The following is a 26268-nucleotide window of genomic DNA, read 5'->3' on the forward strand; positions in this document are numbered from 1 at the left end:
TATAATTATATCGTTATTAATTTATTTAGATACACGGTTCCATATTATATTCCCTATTAATCAAATTATAAAAAGTATGCATTTTTTTTACCGTGATATCGAGCCCAATTAAATATGAATAAATATTAATGAAGTTAATACTTATACTTTTACTTAGTATATACTTTTATATACTTTTAATGAAGTTCTGTATATAAACTTAATACAGTCAGAAGTATGTAAAACTTTTTCCAAAATAACCACAGTATGTAACCGAATGAAAGACTGATGCTTAAAATATTTATGAAGAAAGTGGAATACTGGTATGTATTTTTTATTTAAATTACCAAAACCAGACATATACATTTTACATAATATGTTTATGTTCCTAAATTAATATCATTCATTACCTTCAGACGCGTTATACTCCTCTTCTTTTTATGCTCACCTACTAAAATTTCCCTTTAGTTGTAAAATGTCCATATTAATATTCAATATTAAGCTGATTTAAACATGCACAGTAAAGAGATCAAATGAAGCAACCGTTTCACTAACAACCAATTCATCATGAGTGCTGCCTGTCAGTCATTTTGGCCAGCCAATCACTTACTGCGGTACAACTCGGAGAACTGTAGAAAATTTCCACAGTACGGGGTTGTACTGTGCATTTTCAATGACTGTATCTGTATATATAAAAATTATAAAAGCCAACCACTTTTATCATCATATTCTCGCTGAGAGGAAGGAATCAGTGTAAATATATCATTACAAGTGATAATAAGAGCAGCTTTATGATAACCCTACTATATTGGTAGTTGGGGGAATGTATATTACATATATCTAGAATATAAAATTAAGGAAAAGGAAATGTATCACTCAAAAGGAAAAAACGAGAAAATCATTAGTTAATGAACTATTAGAATACTATATATTTAATATTTCTGAGTACGTGATTATGTAAAGTTAAAAACTACTTATGATGTCGAAAAAACTGCAAAAACACAATAATAAGCAAACAATGCATGGGATAGTGAAAAAATAAAACTTTTCTGACATTTGGAATAGAAATTATACAACAACTGAAAATTAGACAACAAGTTTATATCGTAAAGTGAAGAGACAGGTGAGTTTATAAAGAGCAACATGAAAGTGAAGCTCCCAGAGTTCAAATTGCAGCAACTTAAACCCTTAATCAATCTAGGAGAAGCCTAGACAACGAAGAACCAAAACAATGAAATACGACTTTTGAAATGGTCTAACACAACATAAGATACATTTAGATGAAATCTTTACTATTTTACAGGAGAACCTAATAGGGAAAGTTATAAAAGCGTGTATGTGTCAGAAACCTAGAGAGAATTCACGTGCAGTATCATTTTGCTTAAAGTTGGAGCACAAACAATACAGTTGCATTGTATACTTGTATGTGCAATACACTATTTCAAGTCTAAACTACAGTACAACTCACTCTGCTGTGACTCCTTGCATCTCTACGCTATAACTTCCATCGAAGAGAGATTTTATCAGCAGCATGCAATTGATTCTTCCGACATTTTGTTTAATACTGTAATGTGGATGTAAGAACTCATGAAGTATTACCAGGATCTACATTTAGCACTGCTGATATTGATGGAGTTGAAATGCATGATGTATTTATTGACAGCTTTATCTGAGCCGATAATGATTAAAATACCTCCTGTAAAGTGTTAGGATTCATAGCAAGGCATATTTCTCCCCCCTAAGCGTTGCTATTGCATTGCACATTATATGAGCCTTACCAGTTTCAGTAGCTCCTGGTGTGTGCGGTTTTTAAAAACCTAAAGTAATAAGAAAATGACTTGTACACAGCAGTGTGTCTGTGGAGATTACCTAGGAAACGCTGAAGCTCCCTGCACACAAGCAATCCTACATAAATGAAAAATGCCTGCAGTCTGCCACTTATGCGTTTCCTTTACTACAGAGTAAATTCATAGGAATGAAGAGAAATGGAAGGAAAAAATATCACATTAAAGTTTCCAGTTACTTGGCACGAATGAATCAGCTATTTCTATATCCAGCCACACAGGAGACGGGTTGATTCGCCGATGGGGATGTGTTGTTTCTTTACCTTCTTACTAGACTGTCATTCAATTCTGTCTTCTTTGAAAGCTTTTTACATCTTTTAAGTGCTCTCGGTTAAACCACGCATAGAAAACCATCACTGCTGATGATTTTCATGGGCCGATGCACACTTGTTCTGTAGAACTCTAGTGGTAAAGCCCTGCCTGTGAATATTGTACGAGAAAAAAGGGCGAAACAACAGCCCCAACCACAGGAATGGTAACAGGAAGGATTGTGTTCTTATTTAATATGTCTGTCACGGACGTCCAAAGGGACTAACCGTGGGGAGCAGGAGAGCGGAAAAGACCCATATGCGTAGCGGCGAGACGGGAAAAAGGCCCGGGCTCATAGTGCAAAGAGTTCAGGAATGCCGTATAGAAACCTATGCCCTCAGGGAGCGGACGTGGGGCGCCCTGGTGCTAGGCGGGTCTCAGGACATCCAAACGTCAATGCTGAGCGAGGACAGAGTGCAAGACCCGGAAATATATAGCCCAAGGGAAAGAGAGGGACAGGAAGGACAGCAGACCAGAAACTAGGGACAGGACAGAGAAGGAGCGCCCTCTGGCTGCAGAGGGCGTGACAATGTCCTTTTGAGAAATGCCTTGTAAACGCACTCAGGCGTTAGAACGTCGACAAATAATTTATAATGGAGCTGTGAAAACACAGATTTTCCTATACCAGCCAATAGTAAAAAAGGTAGCAGACTCTTAAACTTTGAGACAAAATGACATCATATCACGGCAAATATTAATTCAAACATCATCACAACAAAGTAATTAGTGGGGCTTTGAATGAACAAAAATCGCTTTTATTGAACATCTTTTTCTACATAACTTTTAAGTGAAAATTTGCTCACATATGTTGCATGCGCGTTGGTAAAATAATGGTGAGCATAGCTGCCTCCCAAGCAGGTGATCGTGGTTCAGTTCCTGAAACAACTGGCAGCTGTGGGATTCCAACCCCTGAAGAGACTGGAGCCTTAATCCAGCGCCTTAGACCCTCGGTCACACTACCCTATAACCTGTGTCTGTTCTTCACATTACTTGCTCGGAGAATGCTGGGAGGCTTCAGCTCTTGTTGTCCATCCTAGTGGTTTTATGACGCCTGGAAGCGACTGCACCTCCATTTTCTGAGATGCTTCTCCCTCTCCCCTCTCCCCTCTCAACTTCTCTGGCACCTCTGGATATAGTTCCTCTGTTGAGCAGTCTTCAGATCTCTTCATACAGCGCCCTTGAAGTCATTTTATTTTTACAGCAGGACGCATCCGGAAAGTTGTTTTTTTACTTTTTATTTGAACAACAAAAATTAGATACAATACAAACAATAACACATATAAAGTATCAATAACATTGTCAGGGATACATACTATAATAAATTATACCTTATTAATAAAAAGATTGAACAAGGCATATTAAAGACATTTCAAAGTAGTCTGTAAATACGCCTTTACATCTATTTTGAACTGTTCAAACAAAAGACTCTTCCCAGACCATTTCACTTTATGTATATCACATTCTGAAATCAGAATGTGTCTCCTGTTTTAGAACTGTTTTGGGCAGTATGTCTTATACAATGCACCCACAGTATTCTAACTGTGGACTGCAGATCTGTGCTATAGTTCAGCTGAATTCGAAGGATCCAGCAATCGTACTGGAATTGACTGGGATTCCGAAATGTCTCTTGCAAAGGTTTTCAGGTTTGCTTAAACCTTTCATTAAAAAAACGATCTGAAACTTCCTAGCTTACAATCTTTGAAGTAGTTCTCACTAAACTTGGACGTGATGTCCGCAGATGTGCAGTGTACCTTTACTCTTGTCGTGTTCAAGAGTATTTTCACTGCGTGAGCTTCTCACTGCGTGTCCTGTACTGTACTGTGATTTCGTTTAGATTATCTATGAGGAGTACAGGGACTAGAACATCTTGAACTACTTTCGTTATATAAAAAAACGCAAAAGAATATGCAAAGTGATTAACATTACAAGTATGTCGATTTTCTGATTATGTCGCTGCTTTACTTAATGAATTTACTTAGTGACAGGCCATTTCTTTCCAATATTTTTTCTGGTGCGGTTATTGATCACATACAAAATCTTATTTTCATAAAGAACACCAACAAAGTCACTGTGAAACTGGTATCGGGAAAAGTTTCATAATATTTCTTTTTATTAGAATACAAGTAAAACTTATCATTACCTATGGAATTTCTTGCCAGTCTGGCGCTTGAATTCACAACCCTGAGATTCAGAGTTTCATACTAGTTGCTCCAGAGAAAACTGAAATCTTTTATTTATATTAAACACTGCGGCTCCTGTCCTTTACTTTTCGTCACTGAAGAGGTGGATCTGGTCTTCAGTTTACCAACAATAAGCTCAGGCAGTGCTCCTTTGTAAAGCAGTGTTTGTTCAGATTGGTTATGTGGGATGGCACATCAGCTCTATGACCGTTTTCCCCTTCACTCAAATATCATAGATGAAGGCAGCTCTCTTGTCTTGGGTTGCTGTAACCCAGTTTCAAAGCAGGAGTACTGTGGTCTCAATACAAAGTACTAGCCACTATACCATTAAGGAGAGCAGCCCAAACGTACACGCATTTTGTCATGCGTGTGTGAAGCTTTATTGTCTGGGGCTGCTGTCAGTTTTGATAAACCTTGTATCCTACTGTTCTGCACTTCTCCAGGAGCCAATTTAGCACACAAATACCCTCCTTCAAACAAAGGCTGTAATCGCTTGATAAAAGCCATTTCTCATCCTTTCTCTTAGTGTCGGTGCTGCTATTGCATGTGAAGGAGGCGACTTGAAAATAAAATGTGTAATTGCCTTACAGAGAGTCTTCACGAAGGCGTGCGTCGCTTAGCTCTCTACTGCCAATTGACTGGACTTTTGAAGAAACCAATGTCATACGACGACTGCACAAATTGCACATCTTAAGGCACACGAAGAGAAATCTGTATGCTGATTGACGCAAAACATGTTGCTACAAATTATCCGCCGAGCTGTTTTACATGTCCGACCATCTCTTTCCTTTTTAATTTGCAGCGAGCACAATTCTTTCGGTTCCTTCTTTTGTATGTTCCTTGCTATTTTACTGTCTCCTTCCCCCACGTGGAGATGGATCCACAGTCAAAACCCTATGTTTCACCTTGTGTTTGTGCAGCGTCAGTCTGTGTAGAGAGAGAAACTTACGCAGCTCCAGGGGTGCAATCGGTCATCAGTGCACAGCGGAGTCATACCGAGGTTATGAGTTTGAGTCTCAGCTGGAGCAACATCACTTATGTCTTTAGCTACTGAAATAGTTGAGTTTAGGTCAGTTTGTTGTGACACATTCTGCTCAAAAGAGCTGTATTAAAGCAAGCTCACCTGTTTCCACAGAATCGTTACTGCTTCTCGTCAACCAATATACTGCAGCTAGATCTGATACTGATACTGTCATTGCTTGTGGGTCACACGTTCCTGCTGTGAGCCTGCTATAGCATGTTCAGTCCAGATATACTGCTGTTGTACTACAAGAGCAAAAAAGGAAATGAAAGCATACCGAGCTTTTTTATTAAAACAAGGCACATCTGTGAGCTTGATAATGATGAGGTTTGAACCAGGTGCAGTGCATAATGAATTAGTAGTCCATCGCCATTACTACTTGGCCACTTCGTCAAGAAAACTAACACCTCCAGGCATGAGGTGTCATGCTCTAGATGACCATCTTTCCCTGTAGGTAAGGGTCATTTTCCTCTTCCAACTGAAATTTCAAAATTTTTCTTGGGAGCTGTCAAGCTACCAAGCCTGTGCTGTGCTTCAGTGGCAGGTGTACAGGACATCCTGTTGTACACAGAAAGCACATTGAGCTCCTTTAACATGAAAAGTGCCAGATAATAGCATTTTCTCATCCTTTCTCTCAGTTTCAGTGCTACTATTGCTTGTAAAGGAGACAGCTTGCTCAGCGAGCAGGCTCAGCGCACACCGAACTTGGGTGTCTCAGAGCGGTGTGTACAAGTGGCTGTAAAAGGGGAGCACTCTGTTGCTTAGCTGATAAAGCACCTGTCTAGTAAACATCCCAGATCCTACACTCAAATCCCAGTGGTGCCTTTCTTTCTGTCTTGTTGTACAGAATTTATAGTCATGGACAACATACGTCTTGATTTAGTTTAATGCAAATATTCATTGAGTGGGTGGCAGAAGAATTCATTTATACTCCTCTTGTCTCCTCAGCTAAAATATTTTAAAAATAAAGAACAGATTTATTAGAGAACTTGACAAGTAAAAATGACAGCTCGTCGGCGTCATTAGGTTAGGACTGTAGAGTTCTATTATAATCTTTTGGCATATTTATCTTAATTTTAATGTGAATCTAAAGACCAATGCCATTCAATATTTTGTAATTTAAAAAAAAAATATTTTAGCTGTGGATGCAAGAGGGACTGTTATACATTCCAAACATCCAATACAATTGTAAAAGAGCCTGTTATTTTAATAAAATTAGAGAATAAGAGAAAACCACAATTTTTATATTATCACTAAATATCAACGTTCGATACTAAATACTATACTATATATAATATCGATACTAAATCACTAAATATTCAACGAAGAATCTATCAAAGGATAAACAATGACAGGAATGGATTTTTTATTTTGAACCAATATTTGAGCCTCAATAATCCACTCATTCTCAAAAGAAGAAAACACAGGTATGTTTTGAGTCTCACCATGATCGTCTTCTCAATCCCCCCAAAAAAGCTTAAATGTGATGGTTTCCATTGTATTTTGGATGCAACATCCCTCGAAGACAGTTTCACCTTGAGACAATGACTCTCTCAGCTGGTAAAATGTACTACCTGTCTTCTGTGATTGAGACCTGTGTTAAAGCCCAGAGCCCTGGCACAGTGCCTCTCTCCCAGTTGCATGCTGTAGCTATCTCAGATATCTGTTTACAGGGCACTCAGTACTTGCACAGCCTCACCCAAACTTCCCGCCATTCTGACATCTCCTGTCCAGCCCCACCTCCACCTCTCTCCCATCACCAACCTGTCATCTCAACCAAAACACAGTGCACCCTGTTCACTCTTCACTTTAAACTGTTCCCTTTCGACAGCAAACACTTTAAATCAAGTCTTCACCCCTGAGGTTCATAGTGCAACATGCAGGCCCGTAGGAAAGCATCTAGTAAACCAATACTCAGTCACTAACATGCAGCATTGCTTGCAAGCCTCAAATATTAAAGTCTGATTAATTTTATTGAAGACCTTGGTGACACAAAGTATTACAATACAAGTTTCAAAACATATTCCTGCAAAATTCTCAAACAGACAGACTAGAAAGGTTTTTGAGAGCTGAGAAACATGCATTTAGTTCTCAGATTCTCTTCTTGGTGCATTTAATGTGCTACAATATGGATTTAATTAATATAAAATGAAAAGCATATTCAGGTGCAAACATGTTTTTCCAATGTTCCACTCACTATACCATTGTCAACTTATCACAAAGTATCTTCAAACATGGTCAAATACAGTATGTATGCTAAATAATACCCAGAAAGAAAAGAGGAAATTTCATATTTTGATTTTAAATTCAAATTTCAGTACTGCAACAATGACCAAGCCCCAGTGCTCAAGTCTCACTGTAGCTGGATTCCAGTATCATCAGCTGTTGGCTGGTTTGTAAATCCTCTGATTCTCTGATCTCCTCATGTCCTCCTCCTGGGGTGCAGGGAAGACGGGGAGGTTGTTCCCCTAGTCCTGTCTTGTCTCCGTTCCCAGATTATTGACCGCTTCCTGGCACAACAGTGCCTCCAAGAGGAGGAGCCCTGAACAACGCAGTGTCTCAGATATATCAGGATAATTAGCCTGAAGCAACTATGCCAGTTTCATATCTCATTGAGACAGTCACCCAGATACAATACAACCCAGAAACCTAGATACAATCACAGGCCTAAAAAAACAAACATTAAAGAACAAGCAGAATAAGTGAAGAAGGGCATGAAAGATTACTGGTGAAAATGTCTCAGCACAGCTGACTTTAAACCTGCTTCTCTGCTCTGGCACACATTTCTCTCAGTGCTGGAGGAGCTGAGTGTGTGTTTAAGCATTGTGTTTCACTGCTTCTTGATGCTGCAGTCAAGACACTGGTGAAACTGTGTAGGTCAGTGTGTATAAAACACCTGTGACAATATATTGTGTGAACTAGGGGTCACAAATTATGTTCCAGCATAATTTGCTTTGTCTCAGCATCACTGTTTAGCTTCTGGCTTTTAGGGGGCAGCATGGGGTCAAATTCTTCAGCCTGATCGCAAGCTCCTCTATCTGTCACACTGGAACTGGTACTCCCCTCCGAACTGATTTGTGAAGAAACACCTGATAGACCAACAACAGACACACTGGCCATCACCAATTCCCCGGCCACCGACTCCTGCCTACTGCCAACAACAATAACAACAGACACACCGGTCGTCACTGATCCCACACCCAACGACTCCTGACCAACAACAACACCAGGCACACTGACCATCACCACTCCCACAGACACTGACTACAGACCACCACCAACAACAGACACACTGGCCATCACTGCTTCCACAGCCACGACTACTGACAAACAACAACAACAGATACACTGGCCATCACCGATCCCACAGACACTGACTACTGACCACCAGCAACAACAGACACACTGGCCATCACCGATCCCACACACTATTGAACAACAACACCAGACACACTGACCATCACTGCTCCCACAGACACTGACTACTGACCAACAACAACAACAGACACAATGGCCATCACCACTCCCACAGCCACGACTCCTGACCAACAACAACAGACACACTGGCCATCAGTGCTCCCACAGCCACTGACTACTGACCAAAAACAACAGACACAATGGCCATCACCACTCCCAAAGCCACGACTACTGAACAATAACAGACACACACTGGCCATCAATGCTTACACACACACTGACTACTGAACAACAACACCAGACACACTGACCATCACCGATCCCACAGCCACGACTCCTGACCAACAACAACAGACACAATGACCATCACTGCTCCCACAGCCATTGACTACTGACCAACAACAACAGACACACCGGCCATCACCGCTCCCACACACACTGACTACTGAACAATAACAGACACACACTGACTACTGAACAACAATAACAGCCACTAACTACTGACAAACACACTGGCCATCACTGATCCCACACACTATTGAACAACAACACCAGACACACTGACCATCACCATTCCCACAGACACTGACTATTGACCAACAACAACAACAGACACAATGGCCATCACTACTCCCACAGACACTAACTACTGAACAACAACAACAACAGACACACTGACCATCACTGCTCCCACAGCCACAGACTACTGACCACCACCAACAACAGACACACACTGAACATCGTTGCTCCCACAGCCACCTGCTCCTGACCACCAACAAATACAGACACACACTGGCCATCACTGCTTCCACAGACCCTTCCCATCACCCTCCCCCTTTCAGCAGAGTCTCACCTGAGTCTCCACTGTCCACTGAGGGGACTGAGACTTTTTTACTCAGCATCTCTCTCCCTGGGAATGAAGCAGTAAGTCATGTTATTTAGTCTGCAGACAACACAGTCACCAGGAGTTTTTTAACTTTGAATCTCTAAATTCATATTTGTGTACTATATTAATACAGTCCAATATCACTGTCATACAGAGAGGCACTTCTCATGTGTGACCCTAGACCATTCTATAATACTGAACTACACATCCAGAATACAGAGACAGCACTGACAGTATGAGTGACAGATACTGTAATGTGAAGAGACAGTGCAGTACTTGTTATGTGTAAACTGGTAATTAACTCTTACCCATCTTCCTCTTCCAGAGAAGAATGCAAACCGCTCCTGTTGCCAGAAGTACCAAGCAAACTGCAGTTGCAGCTACACTGATGGCCCTTAAATACATTTAGCACAGCTTTCTCACCGTCCTTACACAAAGCAGAAACTCCGATGACTCACAGTACAAGTGGAAAGATTACAGATTTTAATTGTCTTTAATTTTGTCTTTAATTTTGCCTGTGGAGTGTATCTTATTAAGCTCTAAATTGCATTTTGAGCGTGGTTTTTGACTTTTTTTAAATTGCATTTTGGGCGCGGACAGCACATACAAGGGTTAATGAACTGCGCCAAGAAATTTAAAATAGTATTCTTTAGGTGTGAGGGTAGGAGTGGACCGCAGCAGGCATAATCAGCAAACCAGGAAAACAAAGAACAGGACAGGTGAGATGTGTATCTAGAAAGCGAGTGATCAGAAAAAGGAAATGGTGTTACGCCCAGGTTTTCGACCCAATTGTTTTAACTTGCTAATGCATCAGACACATTTCTTGGCGTATTGTGTTTTAAATAAAATAGGAGTGCCTTTCCCTGGCTGCTGTTCTGGTCATTTTTATCCTGTAAAGGATAACATCAGAACACGATTTAAATCAATATAAATGTTTATATTGTAACGCATACTGTCCAGCCTCCATTTCTCTATAAAAATTTACTCTGTTGCACACACACACACAATAGAAGCAGGAAGCAGAAGCAGAGACCGTTGTCATAAGGGAAGAAGGTGACTATTCATTGTTATCAAAAATGACTTAGAATCGATCATGTTGCGATATTTTGAAATATAAAAGTCAATTGATTGTCCATAATATCGCTATTCTATTTTTTTGAAGAAATGTTTGTTAAAAGAAAAGTCCAGCACCAGCTAGATTCAAACACACAACTGCCAGTTGTTAGTCACGCACGTAGACCAGTAGGCTACAAGACAACTCGCATGAACAGGGAGGCGAAACAGCCCTACACAGCCCTGTCACAGTACACGGATATAATCATACCGTTATTAAATTCTTGAGATACACGATTCTATATTATATTCCCTTTTAATCAAATTCTAAAAGTATGCTTGTTGACTCCGGTATCACGTTAGTTAAAGACTTCGATGCTTAAAATGTTTAGGGAGAAATGGAATACTGGTGTGTATTTTTTTCTTTAAAGTACCAAGACCAGCTATATACTGTATGTTTATGTTCCAAAATTAATATCGTTTATGGCCTTCACACACGTTACAGTATGCTCCTATTCTTTTTATGCTCAGCTACTAAGATTTCCCTTCAGTGGTAAAATTCAATATCTACAACGGGCACAGTAAAGACGTTTACAGTAAGTCTTTCTACAACAGACCAATGGACCACGAGTGCCCCTGTCAGTCAACCAATCACGTACCGCGGTACCCAACGTCATCTTGCGTCACGATACGCGACACCGCAGCCAATTACCTGCGGTACGTGTCTGTACCGCACACTTTGAATGGCTGCATCTGTACTTTTGTATTTTCACTCATTGATTTTGATCTTTGTATTCTCTTTGCATTCTCAGCAATAATATTTCAAAATTAGAGTTCGGATTTATTGGAAAACTTCACAAGCATTATGAGGTTAGGACTGTTAAATTGTTTAATATCTTGGTATATTTACCTTCATTTTAATATAGATATAACCATAAATGTTGTTAAGCATATTGTACTTTTGTCGTACTTTTTAAAACATTTTAGCTGAGGACACACGGCGACTATTATACCTTGTGATACATGCAAGACATCTGTAAACGAAGATGTAATTACAATAAAATTGGCAATTCACAGAAAACCACAATTTGTATTATATTATTCCTCGATATCAATGATCAATTGAAGGATTTGAAGAAACTATCAAAGAAACAGCAGCAATAGCAGATGATTTTGGTTTTGAACATATCTTTACACCTCAATAATCCATTTGTCCTCGAAAAAAGAAAAGACAGGCATATTTTGAGTCTCATAATTATCCTCTTCTCGATCCAAAAAAAGCGTTGATTGCTTCTGTACTTTTTTAGATTTTCTTACGAAGATCTCACGAAGTATTGCCAGAATCTATATTTAGCGTTCGGTAGCAATAACACTGCTGATATTGATTGAGTAAAAACTTATGATGTATTGACAACTTTATCTGAAGCGAGAAATCCTCGAACGCCGCTTATGAAGTGTTGGGATTCATACCAAGAAATACCTTTTGTTTTCCCACCCAAAATGCTACTATTACATTACACATTATGCAAACATTACCAGTTTTGTAGCTTCTGGGCACGATTTTCCAAAACTGAAACTAATTACAAATTATTTAAGATGAACCATGTCCAAAAATTGTAAATCAGGATAAATATAATATCAAATGAAATTACTACAGAAGAATAGGTTTAACTGAAATATGAATAAGACTATGCAAGCCTACAAAATAGAATAATTAAATTTATATAACTTATTTTTTTCTTTTTTGAGAAATGGGCTCACACACCGGAAGATACTAACGTTTCTCTTCGTTAGAATATGTGAATAACAGTTAACCCCAAATGTTTGTAATTGTGATTCTGATAAAGTTCAAAAAAGCATCTATCAAAAGTAAGAAATTATTAAGAAAGGAAGAAATTGTGTCATTTCATAAACTGTAAGACATGAAGACATTTACAGGTTATATCCTTTGCTTTGTCTTTTAACGCAAGCGTTCAGGATCCAAGCACATGTTCGGATGGTTGTGTTTCTCTTGTAATCATCAAATGTCATTGTTTTGTCCGTCAGATCTTTCTCGAGTTGTACCATGGATATTTTATACCATCAATACTTTTCATGCTCTTTTGCATTTTCCTTCACATACGGAAAAAAACTCAAGGCGTTCTTGTCACTGTACTACACTGTACAGGACACACAGTGAGGAATTCGCGCAGCTTTCAGCTCAGTGTGGAGTCCAGAGGGAGGACTCGCTCGCTGAATGATCTCTCAGGAAATCCCGGGTGAGATTCAACATCCTGGGTGAGGTTTTTCTGCAACAGCCATGACAAGTGTGAAGACGTTCTCTGGATTTCCTGAATGTGACTTTAAATTAGTTCACATTCTTTGGTAGTTAACAGAACTAAATGCTTTGGAGGTACATTTAAAACTGCAGAGAACACTGTAGCACTTCGAGTTTAATTGTGTAAACCTGGCTCTCTATGAACACGAGTAAAGAATTTTCACTCAACAGAAGACTGCGATGTGAGTACAGTAACATAAAGCACTTGGAGATGCCAGGGATTGAACCCAGGACCTCAAACATGCAAAGCATGTGCTCTACCACTGAGCTACATCTCCAACATAGGAGGCTGTGGAAGTGACTTAGAGATGTGCAGGTGCTCACAGAACACAATCCATCTTTTAAGTGCTCTTGATTAAACTATGCATAGAAAAACAGCAGTACTGATGATTTTCATGGACTGATGCACACTTGTTCTGTACAACTCCAGTGATAAAACCTTGTCTGTAAATATTGTAGAACGTAAAAGGGTGAAACAACGCTCCAACCACAGGAATGGTAACAGAAAGGATCATTTTCTTATTTAATACGTCCTTTTGAGATGTCTTGTCAACGCACACACGTTAGAGCTGAACAAATATTTTGTACACAAGACGGCGGTGCGATATTAGAATTCCTGTCTTCTTGATGGATTCAGACTCCTTCTCAGAGGTCCATGCTCGCCAAATAACTTTAAAGCTGTAGCAGCAATGCTTGTTAATAAGACAGAATTAAGCGTTGCTGTGCTTTCCTAAATGAGGCCCCATCTCACTCTCCCTCTCTGTGGTGCAGCCACAGAGAAAGTATTCATGCAGGCTGATTTAAGATATTTTCTTTTGATAAGGGACAGATCCCAAACGGAGATGCACTTAGCTAAGCCTGGCTATCATGATAAATGGTCATCCATTGGTGCCTATCAGTCTAGGGAGTTCCGAATGGACATCTGGACTGTATTCCTAAGTGTCAAGAGTAAGTGACTCATATCACCTTGATCAACCAATCAGGGACTGGCAGGGCATGGTAATACCACGTGGGTCTCCAATGCCCGCCAAACTCTCAACCAATCAGCACACATCTGTGTCTTGGTCAAAAAGGGAGCGCAAGCTCCGATCGGGGCTCTCCTTGGCCATTTTCGCGCATCGTCAGAGACAATCACGTGACAACTGCTGTTGTCTGCACTGGGACTTGGACTTTGTTCTAAGCGTGAGGCCGAGGATCCCGTACGTACTCAGAATTCTACCAACGTGAATGCTCCGCTTGATCAACGGCAGCCTACAGTTGGACCCCTCGTCGACAACCTGAATAGCTTGTTCAGAAGCAGCGCTGGACCGGGAACGAACCAGCTTCTTCCCAGGCAAAAGAGTGACTTGTGAGGTCACACTCTGTGCATAGAGACTTTCTACTAGCCAGCCGGACTCTCTCGGAGTCCTGCGCACTCCGCCTGTCCTACTCTGAGCTGCACCTCGACTGGTTGGCCGGTAGCCAGAGGACGCCGGGACAACGCCCATTGGACAACCGCTGGAACCGAGGCTGCAACAGAGCCTGTCAGCTGGTTTGGTGTTCGTGCCAGGAAATTCCAAATCCATACACAGTGGATAAGTAAACCCCATGTTCTACATTGCGTCTCGAGAATTCAATTGTACCTCAACACAAGTTGTTATCAATTTAATTCATGAGTAATGCATTTACTTCCGAGTTAAGAGTAACAGTGGGTAATAACACTAATTAGCGATTTGGTAACCGAACGATATAATTGACATATATTCTCTGTTGTGTATCTCTTTGTGTTTGCATCTCTTCGAGATTATATACCTTGTATATTGATAACCCTCACAGTAAGGTCTGCCGCTTGTATCCAGGCAGACTAGTATACTGTATGTTTGGTGCACAATTTATATTAATAACTGTATCTCGTGTATTGAACCCATGTGTGTGTGTTGTTAGTTGTTCTGACGATTGATTTTCTAAAAGCAACAACAAACCACCTCGTGATTACTGCTACAATGAATAATTGTCTCAGTAAACCCATCAAACCTCTACACAGCTAAGGAAGAGTAGCTCGGAAAATAACTCAACAAGCGAGCGCGTTGGTTGCTCTTGCTCTTAATGTAAGGAGCTGTTTTTTTTTTGCATTAATCATTATTAACCAGAAACAGCTGCACAACTGGTGGCATTTGTGATTATTTCACTTCTCTGCTTCAGCAAGGTCAATAAAAGACTCTGAAAGTAGTAGAGAAAAACTGAATTAAAATCATATTAGCAATTCTGAGCGATATCTGCATACAGGCAATCCAATAAGAACGTTGAAATCTTTGAATATCATCTCTCTATATATTGCGCTGCTTTTTTCTTGGAGTGAAACTATTGGATTGAAGGAATGATAACCGCTGGGTTAAAATGTATTGTTGTTATTTGGAGAAATCAATGAACTTGTGATTTTATATGTTTTAAAAGACGGTCATGCGCACAGAAAAAAGACAGTGCTGATTATTTTTCTGGAGACGGAGCACTGATGACCTATCCGAGCCAATTGATAAAGCCCACCCAGTGGATACTCTAGCAGAACGTGGAAGAATGTTCACCATTGTAACCAAGGCAACCACAGGAACAACATCAAGAAGCACAATCAATTCCATATTTAAATCTTTCGTGTAAGGCATGCTATGTGAAAGCATGAAGTAAATCCCCTGATCTTTTTTGAACATGGACAAGGTATTTCTGATGGAGCGCTATGAGCAAAGATTTAATAAGCTACTCCTGCCGATGATTCAGCTTAAAGAATTCAAAGCTTCACAAACAAAAGCAGCTCGCTACCACAGCCAATATTAAATGTGCTTGGTGGCACATTACCATTTGCACTGGCTCAAAAGTGATCTCGGCAGACCTTGTTCCCTACGTAAAGCTGAAAGTGCCAAAGAGCATTTCCATTGAGAAAAAAAAAATCTTTCTTGATGTTAAACATAGAGAGCCTGCCTTTTAGAAGTTCTCCCTCTAAACACCTTGTGCAGCCTCCCGACAGACTAACAAAAAGCGCCTTTTCACCAACTCAATTTATAATACGCCCCTCAAAACTCACAACCGAATAACAATCCATCCGTATATTTGATTTCCAAGATCCATTCAAGGCAACTTGGCTCTTCGCAAGCAAATAATTTCAGGGAAGAAACTCAGTTTAGTCAACTACTGGTGCATTCAGCACACCACTTGCTCTCACTTGTCAGGGTGGCCGAGTGGTCTAAGGTGCCAGACTCAAGGACATGTGTCTTTCCAGCTGGCTTGGGTATTCTGGTCTCCAAATGGAGGCGTGGGTTCAAATCCCACTCCTGACAGCTTCAGTTTTTACCTCTCTTGAATTGTTCCAGTGCTAGCTGACAGGGAATGACTGAAATATAAAAGCAGCAGAAGAAAGCAAGCAACTCAGTGCAATTTGTGAGTATTCTGCACTGTTAAAATGCACAGGTTTTCATACTTTTTGGAATTCGTAGCTCAAGAAGTGACTCCTGTTTCATTTTCTATTCACCAACTCAATTTGCATTCCGCCCCTCACACCTCACAACAGAATAACAAACGGCTTCATGTGCCACAGCATTCCCCTGTAGATTCGGTTTGCACTATGAATTAGGCGACCCCGAATGAAATATTTTAGTGTTGGCTCAAATGTGAGGAATTTCATGAACCCTCAAAAAGGAACGCTTGCAGAAAATGCCAGCAATTCAAAGCGTGTAGGCAGCATGAACAGACCAATTCTGCAATTTCTTTTATTGCGGGCGGTGCTTTCCGAGTCGATGGCTCTGCATTAGAAATGAGAAGTGCTGAACTCTAAACACGTTCTTGCCATTACTGCTACTCCTGCTGCTACTCCTTCGTCCTCGAAAAAAGAAAAAACAGGCATTTTTTGAGTCTCAAAATGATCTTCTGGATCCACAAGAAACATGTAAATTTGATTCATTCCGCAGTATTTTGGATGTACTGTACTTATAACTTCTATCGAAGAGAGATTTCATCAGTTGTATGAAATTGAAACTTTCGACTTTTTGTCTGGTATTGAAAACGTTAAAAAAAAACAAACAATTTTCTAACGAACAACTCATGAATTATTGCCAGGATCTATATTTAGCGTTCGGTAGTGATAGCACTGCTGATATTGATTGAGTAGAAATCTATGATGTATTGACAGTTTTATCTGAAGCGAGAAGTCCTAGAACGCCATCTATGAAGTTTTAGGATTCGTACCAAGAAATGCCTTTTGTTTCCCACCCCAACTGCTGCTTTTGCATTACACATTACGTGAACATTACCAGTTTTGGTAGCTTCTGGGCACGATTAAACTGAAACTGAAACTTAGTACAAAATTCTTTAAGATGAACCATGTCCAAAAATTGTAAATCAGGACTAATTTTAATATCAAATGAAATTACTACAGAAGAAAAGGTTTAACTGAAATATGAATAAGACTATGCAAGCCTGAAAAATAGAACAATTCAATTTATACAGATGCAGCCATTCAAAGTGCGCGGTACAGACACGTACCGGAGGTAATTGGCTATGGCGTCGCGCATTTTGACGCAAGATGACGCGGGGTACCGCGGTACGTGATTGGTTGACCGACAGGGGGACTCGTGGTCCGTTGGTCTGTCGTAGAAAGATTTACTGTAAACGTCTTTACTGTGCCCGTTGTAGTATTGAATATTCATATGGAATTTTACCACTGAAGGGAAATCTTAGTAGCTGAGCATAAAAAGAATAGGAGCATACTGTAACGCGTGTGAAGGCCATAAACTATATTAATTTTGGAACATAAACATACAGTATATGGCTGGTCTCGGTACTATAAAGAAAACGTACACGAAACATGGTTTCATTATGACCAGAATCGGTCTTGAGATATTTTTAACTTGATTTACAGTATTTGAGAGGTATATCTTGACACCGATACTACGCAAATACTGCTCACGTATATGTTTCTAGGTTTATATTATGCATTTCATACGGTCAAATTACTTTTGAGCAACTGATAAGAAGCGCGAAACGGTATGCCCAGGGCGTTTTAGTTTCGTTTTGTGCTGGGACTCTGCTTTAACTATCTCGCCGTGGATTGATTAGAGATATCAAGTACATACAAGTCATTTTTTAAATGTTGTAGTTCGTCTCGTAAAAATGTTACGAGTACATCATCTGTCAAAAATTACACAGGTTCTGTTTCCATATTGCGGATTTTGGTTACGTAATATTATTTTCTAATTTCACGTTGTGAATATATGATTTGGGCAAACAGAGCCGCAAAGAAGTACATTATGGGTTGTTGTTTTTTTTTTTTTGCAGTTTTATCAAGAACAAGCGATGCTTAAACCTTTGTCTGATTCTTGTGAAACTATCCACACGACAGTTACCTAGGAGTTGACTTCAGTAATGTCACTGATGGGATGTTTCTAAAAATCCATCCACTGTAAAACGTCTTCTCCAGTTGTCCTGCATATGTATTCGCTAATGAAGCTGTGTGTTCTGAGCCTGGTTCTCTACATTTCTGTATGAACCAGCTTAGAAGGCTAAAGACAGCTTGTGTTTAAATTGAGTGTAAGGTAATTTATGCTTCTAAAGTCATGGTCAGCATATATTATTGTACTGTGCTGTAAACTTCTTCTGTGCCTAATTACATTATTTTATAGCTTTATCAAATCTGTGCATTGTCTTTCGATAATGTTTCTGTAGTGCTTTTTCAGCACTCAGCATGTGACTGTGCCGGTGGTGCTGTGGGTTAGGTTCCTGACTCCCATGTCACATGGTCTGTGATTGAATCCCATGTAACTATGACTTTATTTTTTAACAAACATTTCTTTGAAAAAATGAAATGTTTCCCTTGGTCAGAGATTAAATAAAACCTCATTCGCACCAAACAAATTTCTAAATATCACAACATGATCGAATTTAAGTATTTTTAAGTATTTTTAATAACAATGAATAGTCACCTATGCATTACAAAATAAACATATATATTGATTTGAATCACGTTTTGATTTAAATCGTAAACGCGTGTTTAAATATATGTGTTTAAAGGCGATATACTGTATAAAAGCACTGATTCTTATGGAATGTGTTCCGCCGGGGATTCAAAAAATGTATTTTTTTTAATCGGGTATCTAAGGAAAATTGCAGTATAACTTTGTTCATGCACAAACAGTGGCATGTTATATTATTAATTTGGGTGTCTCCTCTTGCCAGAAAGCTCTAAATTGCATTTTGAGTGCGGTTTTTGACTTTTTCTAAATTGCAACCCATAAATAAACTGCGACACTTATCATTCAACCAGAGCTCGAAATATCACAAGGACCCTCAAGAGCACAGCAAAGACTGTATTAAAAGACTGTATCACACCTAAAGAAGACTATTTTAAATTTCTTGGCGCAGTTCATTGTGCAATTAACCCTTGTATGTGCTGTCCGTGCTCAAAATGCAATTTAAAAAAAATCAAAAACCACGCTCAAAATGTAATTTAGAGCTTTCTGGCAAGAGGAGACACCCAAATCAATAATGTAACATGCCACTGTTTGTGCATGAACAGGGTTATACTGCTATTCCCTTTGATACCCGATTAAAAAAAAAATGTTTTGAATCCCTGGCGGAACCAGGCATCCATATGAATCAATCCGTATGAATCAAGCAACAGGTTTATTCCATGCTGAAAAAAAGAAGAAAGAAAACACATTCCATAAGAATTGACTGAGCTCCGCTCTGTACCACGCAATGATCCCCCCCAGAGTCTCTGCCCCGGGTTATTTGGGTTTTTAGACAGAGGGTAAAAAACTCTCTCTCTCGCTTGACCTCCCCCTCCGTGTGTATTGTCTGTTTTTTTGTTAACAAGGCTCACCAGCTAATGTGAATCGAAACATGTCTTTCTAGTTTTAAAGTCGTGCGATGTGTAAGCCACAATTCAAATAGAGAAAAAAGAGCTGACTGACAAGATTTAAGATGTGGCTGTCAATGTTGGATTAAAAAAAAACACATTGCCGACGTTTGTTGCATTGCTTGAAAAATAACTTTATTTCAAGAGACTGGATAAGTAATTCAAGTGTTTTTTTAACTTCCTGAAAAACAACTAATAATTTAACTATATGTGCAAACATTTTATGATATGTCGCTGTTGTGAATGTCTGTGGACATGTGCTGGCTGGACAGGAGGCTCTACTGTACACAGAGAGGGGCAGGAGGAGGGGACAAGCCGATACATACTCTTAGAGTTTGATTAATAGGGAATATAATACAAAAATATAGTACTAAAAATAAGATACACTCTACAGGCATTCACAACAGCGACTGTCAGAAGATAGGACACAGCGGCTCAGGCACCCGCTGAATGGAAAAGGGGCACTTTAATGTTCTGTATGGCTAATACTAAAGCCAATACTTCAATACTTTAATATTATTTTCTGTATGTTTAACAATAGTGGTTACTGGCCTAATTCGTCCCTGCTCCCGTTGTTAGGTGTTAATGTGTTGTTAAGTGTGAATTTGTACCTGTTTCCCTGAGGTCTGGCTTTTTTTCTGGAAAACCATAACTCTGGTCTTGTTCAGTTTGCCTGTCGGCGCCCAGGTCTGACAGTGCTGCTCCAGCAGTGCCAGGTTCTGGCGCAGCCTCTGTTCTGTGGGCGACAGCGGGACCAGGTCGTCTGCACAGAGCAGGAACTCGATTTCCATAATTAATGCAGATCAGTAAATCAAGGGACAAAACAACTATTGCGCCCGGGTCGTCAATGGGCTTTGACGTGCTAATGCGTTGGTTTAACAGTCCGGGTGTGGCAAGCCTCTAATGTCTCCCGACTTCGGCAAAAGGCACCCGCCTTTCATTGGAAGACAATGAACATTCTAGCCGTACATGTGAATATAGCATAAATACACCAAGGGACTGGGTGAGCTCCCATCACCAAAAAAACTGTGAACCTGCACTACAGGGACCACAGTACAGTATGGAGACCAAGACCTTTCACGGGAAGAGACGGGGTGCTTCTGCCGCCCCAGCTTCCAAAGAGCGAAGGGTAAGCAAATACAGCAGACTTCATCTGAAATACGCGATTACAGCGCATATTACAAGGTATTATTGCCGTTTTGAATTTTAAATTCAATTATAATAATAATTATAATCTTCGTAGCCTGTTCTTCAAGAAAACACCGCACGGGCGAAACGATCTTCGAAATCTACCACCAGGACAGTAAAAAAAGAAAGCGGTAAGACGGAAAAAAAGAAAAGTTTATTTTGACGTCTGTTCCGCAACTGATGAATACTACTGTGTGACTTTATTTCTTACATGAATTATGTTATTTTGCCACAGGCCGTAGGTCTCTGCTCTCGGCCACTGGCCAGGGTGCCAACCTGTAGAAGCAGCACCTGTGTGGAGACTTTTCAGCAGCAGCGGGAGCAGTACGACGCATTACTGGGGAGGATTGGGAGGCTAGAGGCACTCCTGAAAATGCAGAGGAAGGAGACAGTATGTTCCAGCAGTCAAACAGTTGAGCAGCTGTCTCCCGAAAAGTGCCTCTCCCCGCCGCGCAGGTTGCAATGCCTGGCGGAAGCTCTGCCCCCCGCAGAGCACACACCGCCTCAGGACACTCCATCCCGGCCTCTCCGCTCACCACCGCGCAGGAATTTGTTGATGCTGTCCCCGCCGTCTATCTCCCCCCAGGAAGCACCGTTTACAGAGCGGAATTCACAGACGCCAGTGGGATGAATAATTCTCCCAGATATCCAACTGTTACCCATCACTCAGGAGATGGAGGGGGGGTTGTACTTGCAGTGCATCGGCATAGACGGGAAAGCAAGAGCCGACTGCTACGCCGCCCTCGTGTTTCGAAATCTTGTGACTTTTGAAATTTACTGGGGGTGGACCACGTCTGTAAATTTCGATGGGTCCAAAGGCAAAAGTGCCTTGCCTTGCAATCTCCGGGAAACCATTAGTAGCATGGTGAATCAGAGATTCTCAACCCTTACTTCGTGCGACTGGAAAAGAATTTGTGATCGGATCAACGAAATGCTTCGCAGAAGGAGGCGCTCTTTTCCTCTAGTCTAACAGTCTGTCCACAAATAAAACATTCCTGTTAGACAAGAGGAATTGAAAAAAAACAATTACTTTTGTCAATGGAAACCGGTGTGTGTCTCTCTCTCTGCTGGATGTCCCTCTCACTCTCTGCTGAATGAATAAAAGCATTTTATTAAAAACGCGTTTGCATTTGTCTGGTATTTACTTTGGTCCCTTTTAAGTGTTTTTCGATCTACCGTATTGCTTTGAGATGCCACTTTTAAAGGTGATATGTAAAATAAAGTTTTTTATTATTGTTATAGAGAAACATGATCAGATTTTCCCTGGTTCAGAAACAAAGAGCTAAAGTGCTACACCTAACTGTCTTAATTTGATGTATTTAAAGCAATGAACTACTGTAGGTGTAACATAACATTCAGAAATACAATCATTTCTGAATATTCAGAGAATAGTTTTGTGGTGTTTGTTTAGATGAAACGTTCCTAAAACGTATAACATAACAAAATTAAAGACTTAAAGAGTTAAATTAAAGATCTTTCCACTTGTACTGTATGTCATCAGAAAGTTTCTGCTTTGTGTATGAATGGTATCAAAATGTAATCTTAAGTGGTGAGAAAGCTGTGCTCAATGTATTTAAGGGACTTAAAAGTAAAAGGAGATGCTTCATATTGCTTGACTAATTTTAAAAACTAAGTTATAAATGCAGACGCTCCCTCGGTGCCGCGCCGGGTGTAAATATCAAAATATACATTCGTCCTGGGCAGAGGCCGAAGAGCGCCCGGCTGGGGTGCGCAGGGAAGAGCAGGACAGGAGTGAAAGTGGTCAGGGCGGGGTTTAGGAAGGCATACAGTCTGGGCAGGTATAGATTACACTTTTCTAAAACGTATTTGAAAAATAAAAACGATTACAATCTAATCCTTCCACGTTTGATCCCAAAATCCCAAGAAATATAAATCTAAATGGGTAGAAAGCTATGCTGAAAGTTTATTAAGATACTTAGAAGACAAAGATACTGTATCAATTTATGTTGCATTAGTCTGATTATGATTAAAAAAACACATAATTAAACACGCGTTTGTGATTTAAATCAAAACAAGATTTAAATCAATATAAATGTTTATATTGTAACGCATACTGTCCAGCCTCCATTTCTCTATAAAAATTTACTCTATTACACACACACACACACAATAGAAGCAGGAAGCAGAAGCAGAGGCCGTTGTCAGAAGGGAAGAAGGTGACTATTCATTGTTATCAAAAATGACTTAGAATCAATCATGTTGTGATCCACCTTTTGCCCATCAGTCAAGAGAAGGAGGGATTGAATGTGCAGTGTGTCGGCACAGAGGGGACAGCCAGAGCCGACTGCTACGCCGCTCTTCCATTTCACAATTTTGGGACTGGGGGTGAACCACATCCATAAATTTTGATTGGTCCAGAGGCAAAAGGGCTTTGCATTCTCCAGGAAAACATAGGTATGGTAAATTGGAGATTCTCATAACTTTCTTTGTATAATTGGAAACCGATACACGATAGGATAAACAAAATGCTTCAAAGAAAGAGGTGCTATTTCTCTCTGGTTTTAGTCTGTGCAGCAATAAAACAATCAGATTAAACAAGAGAGAGTGCGACATTACTTTTCGTCAATGAAAAAATAGTCTTTTCATGTTTATTTAAGTGTCCTTCTTTCGTTTGGATTGCATTAAACAACTCGGGAGTTATTGTTATGATTACTCTATTATCGAATCCTCAACTCGTTCACTTTTTGTTATTTTGGGAACATTTTGACATGTTGCTTTTAGCCGACGATTCTGTTGAATTCACTCAGTTTGTAATGTAGGGTGTAGGGTAAGTTAAACTTTGATACAGGACAAATGTATTTCCCACAAGCTGTACTGTAGTAGCATTAAAAGTATACAACATGACACTGTATGCATGTGGCACATCTTTGTTCAACTTAAGAAAAAACAGGACATTTGATTGCTGATTGCCTTATGTTAAAGGCCAACAATGACACCAGAAAACTGAAAGTTCTTTCACCTCCCCAAGTAGAACTGTCTAATCTACATAAACACAGTGGGGTGTAACACCTAGCCTAGACTTTGTGAGAAGTATGGAGCTGCGTTGCATTAAAATGTCTCCAATGGAATATACATAGTAGGCAAAAGTTAATTTCAAGCTGAAAAGAAAAGACTCAACATGTCTCCTCTATACATCTTCCATTTAGACCATCCAATCATTTATTATTAATATCTTCCATATCCCATTAAAATCAGAAAGTTTCTTACAATCCAACTATTGTAAATCCAACTATTTTCTAATCGCTTTATCCAGGACAGCTAACAGTTTCACCAATAGTATTTGGTAACTTTTTACGATTGTCAGACTTCAGAATGCTTCAACTGATGCTTAAAGATATGACATAATGCGTACTGTGTTAAAGAGCTATTGAGCACAGAACATCTTTACACTTGTGAAAAGATTTGCACGTGCAGTTTATTCTTATCTGTGTGAAAACAGGAAATATAAATGGAGTTTCAGAAAGCAAACAGAGGTCTGGAACACCATATCTCAGATGTTTAATAAATTGAAGTTTGTGAAAACAGTGACAAATCACCCCCAAATAAAATACAATTTTAGAATACAAGCAGTTTGAAATTATTGTTGTTATTAATAAATCACTTAACTTTGAACATCTTGTGATATTTAGAAATAGCAACAAATCAATATAATCTACTATTTTAGTTTTTCAAAGAAATGTTTTTGTTAAAGGAAAACTCATGCCAGGAGCTGGGTTCAAACAAAGCTAAAGCTGAAAAGGGCAGGCAAAATGTTTAAGTAATCATGGGTGAACGAGACAAATTGATGCAGATGTTTAGAAAGAAAGTGGACTATGGTAATATTTTGAGCTTACAGCCTATCCAATATTATTCTTTATTAATCTTTCATATCACATTTAAATGAATGTTGTTTTTAAATGTAAGAGAATACACAACGCGTGTCCTCTATAACACTTCAGTGTACTTTTTAATCAGTTTAATTTTTAACAATGCTATACAAAGCTTACAATTATTAAATTGTATGTACCATTTAGACTGTTAAATTGTGTACTTGACAAAAGATTGTCCCTCAGTATTGACAGGGATTCAAAACCAAACATTTTCTAGCAACAGTGCAAATGCTGCACATGAGACATTAAGCTTTCATAGCTCCGCCTGGCAGTTTTACAAGATATTTCACCCTACTTTGATACATCATGCAGTATCCTACAGTTCTTTGCAGAACAAGCACTGCTATTTACTGCAGCATACCTTGCACATTTTGAATGGTTGGATCTGTAGTTCTACTCAGTTTGGTGTATTCTTGATAAACCAAACTGGTGCCCTCCCTCCAACTCACCATTCCTCCCTTATGGTAGTGTATGCAGAGAAACCCATGTATATAAACCCATAGGGTCAATTGCAATGGACTTCCCAAGTTAAAACACAGCCGCGTGCTAAGTTAGTATGGTACATTCTGGAGATCATCTCCCACTCCGAGTTCAATTGCAGCAAAAACATGTGGAACAAAGATGGAGCTCAGCTCAACTTGTGCTTAATCCTGTTCCAAGGGCTCGGCCTTGTTGTACTAATTAGCCTGAACTGCAGGGGACTGTGCATCAGAACACTTCTGATTAGTAGGATAATACGTAGGCCACATTAATATACAATTACTTTTCTGTTTCTTATTTATATTCAAACTAAATTTCCTGACAAATCAGTTAGTTTTTAATTTAAGAATTGCATTTAGGCTACAATTCACCTGATGAGGCTACACCGTTATTAAATGAGATACCCAATTGTAATTAGTCATGAAACAAATGAGAACCGCAGCTGTGCATTTGAAATTAAACACTACTGTATTATTGCAGCATTAATTTTGTTTAACACTCCAGATGAATAAGTGGACACATCGTTATAGCTAAATCGTTACAAAACACCCGACCAATAACCAGTAAAGTTAAGTTTAATTTTTAACAGAACTGGAAATTAAACTTGTGCAAAAAAACAAAAAAAAACAATTGTTCCTCTGACCTTCTAAGCAATTTTTTAAGGCAATACATTTCTTTAGCAGGGTGTGCCTTGTGCTTACTTTTCAGAAGTTTGATTTTCTCTCTCTCCTGTATCAGTAGGAGCGTACATTTCAAATTAAGTTATTTTTTAGTCAGTTCCAATGTCTTCCTTTCAGTTCAGCTCAACTTGTGCTTAATAAACA

The 26268-nt window shown here is 39.5% G+C and overlaps 2 non-coding genes across 2 annotated transcripts; one reads left to right on the plus strand and one right to left on the minus strand.

The window, feature by feature from the left end:
• Positions 1 to 13212: 13212 nt before the first annotated feature.
• Positions 13213 to 13284, minus strand: trnaa-ugc (transfer RNA alanine (anticodon UGC)). The gene has a single exon. It is a non-coding gene; the product is annotated as a tRNA-Ala (tRNA).
• A 2917-nt stretch (positions 13285 to 16201) lies between these two features.
• trnal-caa (transfer RNA leucine (anticodon CAA)) lies at positions 16202 to 16314 on the plus strand. Its single transcript has 2 exons — positions 16202 to 16239; positions 16269 to 16314. It is a non-coding gene; the product is annotated as a tRNA-Leu (tRNA).
• The last annotated feature ends 9954 nt before the right edge of the window (positions 16315 to 26268 follow it).

This window comes from Atractosteus spatula (assembly GCF_055471065.1).
Source record: "Atractosteus spatula isolate fAtrSpa1 chromosome 10 unlocalized genomic scaffold, fAtrSpa1.hap1 SUPER_10_unloc_2, whole genome shotgun sequence".
NCBI classification, from domain to species: domain Eukaryota; kingdom Metazoa; phylum Chordata; class Actinopteri; order Semionotiformes; family Lepisosteidae; genus Atractosteus; species Atractosteus spatula.